This window comes from Drosophila montana, unplaced genomic scaffold (genome assembly GCF_035044405.1).
Source record: "Drosophila montana isolate Dmon_TW-CO22-7 unplaced genomic scaffold, ASM3504440v1 contig_1121_1, whole genome shotgun sequence".
NCBI lineage: Eukaryota > Metazoa > Arthropoda > Insecta > Diptera > Drosophilidae > Drosophila > Drosophila montana.
In genome coordinates this window covers 39385-45384 of record NW_026996112.1, presented here as the reverse complement: position 1 = coordinate 45384, position 6000 = coordinate 39385, and positions in this window count along the sequence as shown.

Genomic DNA, 6000 nt, shown 5'->3' with positions numbered 1-6000 from the left:
AAGATTTATGTAAATACCTTGCTATCAAAAACAAAACTTCAACAGCACACCACCAGCAGACTTTGGGAACAGTAGAGCGAAGCCATAGAACATTCAACGAATTCATTCGTTCCTACTTATCATTTGATAAAACTGATTGGGATACTTGGCTACAATATTTTGTTTATTGTTTCAATACAACACCTTCCACAACGCACAACTACCGCCCATATGAACTAATTTTTAGCAAAAAGCCAAACATTAACAAGGCATTTAATAGTGTTAATGAACACATTGAACATTTATATAATGCCGAGGATTATGCTAAAGAATCAAAATATAGATTGGAAATAGCATATAAAAAAGCTAGTATAATGCTTGAACAAAACAAGCAAAAGAATAAACTTATATACGATAGTAAAGTAAAGAATGTAGAATTAAACATAGGAGATAACGTACTGTTAAGAAATAAAACAGGGCCTAAGTTAGATCCAGTATATATAGGACCATTTAAGGTCATAGAAATAGAACCTAACGATAACATAGTTATAAAGAATAATAAGAACAAAAAACAAACAGAACATAAGGATAGGTTTGTTTGTTTAATGAGTAAAAAAAAAAAAAAGAATGGTTGGCAACCGAATTAAAAACAAAAACAAAAAAAAAAATCTATTCTTTTAATATTCATTTATTCATATTTTATATTCATTATGTATTATAAAATTAAAAAAAAAAAACTATTCAATTATTGTAACTTCAATTTTATTTTCAAAAAAAAATTTTTAAATAACTACATATAGAATATAACGTTATTTTAAAAAAAAGGAGGTGTAGCATGAGCAACATATATATAATACATACCCAAGCAATGTAAGGGTATATGAGATCAAATTAACAATAACCCATTTAGCGACACTTTGTTGCTAAACATAACGCAACCCAAAGTGCATTCGAAATATGATCATCCACTCATAAGCGGCGTGACCATAGCGTAGAATATGCAACGTCTGCATATTCTGTCGAATACCATTCCTTTGACTTACGATATACATATACATGCTCAATGTATATGCTTTAAGTGTATGCATATATACATGCTCCCGCTCTGCCGCTGTACTCAGCGACTGAGACTTATGTATATACAAAACTCTAATGTTAGACTTAAGAACAAACATATAATTGAACGACTCATCAGTCGAAGAAATATCTTCAACGTCTAGGACGTATGCCAATAAACGATCAATTAAAGAAAAACTGTTTGATTAATTTTACACTACAGCCTATGATCTAAGCTTATACACTCTTCTAACTCATTGTTGTGGTTTCTAAGAACTGCTATGCCTTAAATTCTCAAAGTCATGTCTTCTTCTTCTCCACTCGCTTTCAACTTGCAAGCAGCCAGGCAGAATTTTATAATACAGTATAATTTGCTTAGCTGCCAAAATACTTAGCTGCATCGGTAAGATAGCTGCCAGAAATTTTCTTTTCGCTGTAATAAGAGCTAATTTTCTATGAAATTAATTACGTTATGTGCATCTAACTTAACAGCCTTTTGCACTTAAGCGCCTCCTATAGGCAGTAATTTTTTGCCAATTTCTATGAATATCATGTAAGTTAACTGCGCCATCTATGATCAGATGTGCTGATTTTTGATCTGTTTTTCTTATGTATACAGTAAACTGTATTGAAATTGAATTAAATGCTATTTAAATACATAAAGTTAATAAAAACTATCAAATTAATTTATAAATCTTAGTACTGTTAAATAGAATTCAGTACAACTTAAAAAAGGTTGCTATGAAATCGATTCACTTTTAAGAAAAAAAAATTACATTAACTGCCTTTTTAGGATAGCTGGCTCTTATGTCTGTGCAAAGTACTCGAGGCAGCTAAGCAAATTATACTGTATTTCATTTTTCGATCAGCAAGGCACCCTTTCTCAAAATAGGGTATTTTAACTATTCATAAGTTCTGTAACCAAATACCACTAACCTTTTTATAAACACATATTTGACTCAATGTCTGAGAAAAATATAATTTCGTATTTAGTGTGCAACTATTAGAGCAATCAATAATAATTGTTTTCTTGAAACTTCAATAACATTACTAACAAGTAAGAGGTTCTAGTCGGGAACTCCCAACTAGGGGATACCCTGAACCCTCTTATTCCAACACCAAATGCAGCTCGCGCTACGCGCTCGTTTGCTTTAGTAGTAATAAAGATAAATTAAAAAAAAAAAAGTTCCCTTGGTAGGGCTCGAACTTGCAACTGACCGCATTACTTGCACACCAGCCAAAAAGAAAACAATAGCCCCCTCGGCAGGGTTCGAACTCGTAACTGATTTCGCTGCTTTCCGCCGCCTTTACTCAACAGCCGCACCAGCTATTGAAACCAAGCAAGAAAAAAACGGATTAAAATAGCAGCACAGAGAACATAAGAATCGCAATTGCAATGCTGTCGAAAGAATTCAATAGAGACGCGCATGAATGTGTGTGTGTCTGCATGTATACAGAAATTCTTGCAATTTTCCCTAGCTGCCCCGCAAGCACGACGCCAGCCAAAGCACGTTTTCTTTGCGTTTCTTAACCGATTTTGATGAAATTTTCAGTAGAGCTTATTGCGCTATAGAATATTCGTATATTCTTAAAAATGGCTTTTAACCATTTTTTATGGGTTTAGGGTATACAAAAAATCGATCCCTCAATAGGACTCGAATACGCAACGGACCACACTTCTTGCCACACCCCTACTCAACGGCCACACCAGCCAAAAATAAAGAAAAAAATGTCCTCGGTAGGTCTCGAACAGGCAACAGACCCCGCTACTTGCCGCCGCTTCTACCCAACAGCCGCAACAACTATTGAAACCAAACAAGAAAAACACGAATTAAAATAGCAGCACAGAGAACAATACAATCGCAATTGCAATGCTGTTGAAAGAATTCAATAAAGACGCGCATGAATGTGTGTGTGTGTACATGTATACAGAAATTGGTTTATTTACTTTATTTATAGCTTTAAGGTAGTAGCGGGGAGGTGATGATAGCTACAAAATGAAAGATACTTGATATATCAAAATATTTGTTGGCTGGCTCGAGGTCCGTGTTTGTTAAAACAAACAATGAAAACAATTTTATTTAATATTTGCTTCCGATATATTTCGGTTGCACATCGGCAAACCGTCTTCAGGGCACTAACACCAAGATACAAAAAAAAATTAAAAATTACAATACAATAAATTAAACATTATTTCGATCATTTTACATACATTATTTTACACGTCTGCGCTTTTTGACGTGGAGATTGTTACTGAGGCTGTTTGGCTGTTTAAGAGGTGTCTGTACAAGTGAGCGCAATTTTCTGTGTCTGTCTTGTAATTTAGTCGTTTGTTGTCGCTGAAACACGTATTCATTACATTCTTATGTAGAGCTTTGAAAATAAGTTTGAAGCAAATCGGACACAACTTAGAACTTCGCCCAAAAAATCCTTAAATCGAATTCCCCTGGAAGAAGTTTGAATTCTGCGAAAAGTGTAAAACACGTCTCAAATGATTTTTTTTATAGATCTCCGGAAATGAATTTGAGCGCGAAACGTCACCCACCAAATCTTTGACCTCCATTTCCACCAAGGAGGAATGGATTTTCTTAAAAGTGTGAAACACCCCTCAAATGAATTTAAACAAAGATCTTTGAAAATAAGTTTGAGGCCGATCGGATGGTAAACAAAAAAGTTACATACAAACGTTTTTTTGCGATTTTTCCACACTTGCGGGTGGAATTTCCCGAAACCCCGTCTTAACGTGCACCTACATCACATAAGGTAGCTACAGTGAAAATTTCAGCTTCCTAGCTCTTACGGTTTGGGCTGTGCGTTGATCACCAATCAGTCAGTCAGTCAATCAGGACAAACAGTTTTATATATAGAGATTATAAAAGCTACATGTCATATTTGGTGACTCTAGCTCTTATTATTTACCAAAATTGCTTAAAAAACAGGATTTCGATACCAATTTTCATCGATTACTTGGAAACGGGGCAAGTTATCGAATATCGGAAACTAACTCGATCTGCGCGGGAACAAGGAGGACCTACATTTAAAAAAATTCAAGTCTCTCGCTCTTATAGGTTCCGAAATCCTTGCGTTCATACATACGGACCGACGGACGGACGGGCAGACAGATGGACATTGCTAAGTCGACTCGGCTGTTGATGCTGATATATATACTTTATAGGGTCGGAGATGCTTCCTTCTGCCTTTTACATACATTTGCACAAATACATTATACCCTTTTTACCCATTTTCAATGGGTTCAGGGTATACAAAAAGGGTATCAAGGCCTCGACGCGCCAAATATTTATTGGCATGTGTGTCTCATCAAATTTGTATCATTGTTCATTTTTCGACCAGTAAGGCACTCTTTTTCTAAATAGGGTATTTTAACTATTCTTAAGTTATGTAACAAAATACCACTAACCTTCTTATATACACATTTTTATCCAAGGTCTGAGAAAAATATATTTTTCGTATTTATTGTGCAACTATTAGTTCAATCAATAATAATTGTTTGCTTTAAACATTCTATACCATTTCTATAAATAAGGGTATCAATTCCTCGAAGCGCCAAATAGCTGTTGGCATCTCACACATTTTGGTAAAAAATATGCATGTTTTTGTTTTCCAAACCGAGGGAAGTAAAAAAATTTAAGATTGCAACATTCTGTTGCGCATGTGACGTCACAAGCTAGGGCTTTTTGTGTGTGCTCGTTGTGATCTGCCATAGAGTAATAAATATACAGAGGAGGCTTTTGGATCAAAAGTTCTTTTTTAAAAATGAGACGCAAGACTGCGAGGTTGCAAACACAACACCCGGCTGTGTGCACTACTTCTGCCGATGCCCAAACTTCAATGAAAACTTCAGAACATTTTCAATGTCAAAAACAAACAACTCGACAATAAAAATAGCACACCACAAATTCTGTCCTTGCTATCCCTTTTTGGTTCGAGACTATAGTCTATGATCTAAGCTTTTACACTCTTCTAACTCATTGTCGTGGTTTCTAAGCACTGCTATGCCTATAATTCGCAAAGATCCAAAGTCATGTCTTATTCTTCTCCACTCGCTTTCAACTTGCAAGCATCCGGCAGATTTTTATAATTTTCATTTTTCGACCAGCAAAGCACCCTTTCTCTAAATAGGGTATTTTGACTATTGATCAGTGCTGTAGCTAAATACCACAAACCTTCTCATATAAAATTTTTGATCCAATGCCTGATTAAAATATAATGTCGTATTAACTGTGCAACTATTGATACAATCAATAATAATTATTTTCTTTAAGCATTATACACTATTACTATAAATAAGGGTATCAATGCCTCGACGCGCCTCATTGTTGTTGGCGTATGTGTCTCAACACACATAATTTGGTGCAAGTGTACATGTATGTGTGTCCGCAAAGCCAAGCCAAGTATATGGATTTGAGAAGATTGCAATATTTTGTTTCGCACATGACGTCACAGCTTAAGGGTTTTTGTGTGCGACCGTTGCGTACAATAAAGTAATACATTATTAAATACATGCATTATTATAAAATTAATTTATAACTTAAATAAACGTAATAAAGATAGAAATATATTCTAAGCATCACAAGAAATGAAATTCTAAAAGATGTGACCTCATAGTATATGATGTAGACGCGCCGTGTGCGTAACCCTGTGATTTGAATGCCATGGCCTGTTGGCATTCAAATTTTCTACCTACTTGAGCCGAGACTCAGCTCTGCATCAAAAACATTAGAACCCAAATAGTGTTGTTGTTGTTTCTACGCGCTGCCTTGTGGGAATGACAGAGAAACTAGCAACAAACACAGTGGCATTATTAGTTCCTTTTCTTTGCACTGAGTTTCCTATGTCCTCATCATCGCGCAGAAACTTTTGAAGATCAAGACGGACGACGAAAAAAAATGGGTTTTCGTGAGCACTGTTGTTGTTTTGCAAGTGATTTGTTGTTGCTTCCTATAG